Below are 411 nucleotides of genomic sequence, written 5' to 3' on the forward strand. Positions count from 1 at the left end.
CTGGAGACTCCGTCGCTATGGAAACAAAGACGCCAAAATCACGTGCAAATGAGCTTCTCTAATACTTCTTATGAAATTGATTTCATTATAATTGCTATTAGTATTATAAACAGTGCAAAATACTTATTTGTTTATTCAAATATGTGTTGGCCTTTGTAAAATACAGGACAAATCGCGTCCCGTATTGATTTGATACCCGGGACTAGGGCTGAACGATTTTGGAAAATAATCTAATTGCGATTTTTTTTTTACCAATATTGCGATTGCGATTTAATATGCAATTATTTTTGAGCTATATTATGAGCTATAAATCATTGTATAGTATGACCAACACACTATTAGATAGATTAAACATAAATGTTCTTTTCTGTAGGCCAGGCCTATATGTTACGATGAAATTAGGTGATGCAT

The sequence above is a fragment of the Sinocyclocheilus rhinocerous genome, unplaced genomic scaffold, assembly GCF_001515625.1.
Source record: "Sinocyclocheilus rhinocerous isolate Xijiao unplaced genomic scaffold, SAMN03320098_v1.1 scaffold1482, whole genome shotgun sequence".
Taxonomy (NCBI): domain Eukaryota; kingdom Metazoa; phylum Chordata; class Actinopteri; order Cypriniformes; family Cyprinidae; genus Sinocyclocheilus; species Sinocyclocheilus rhinocerous.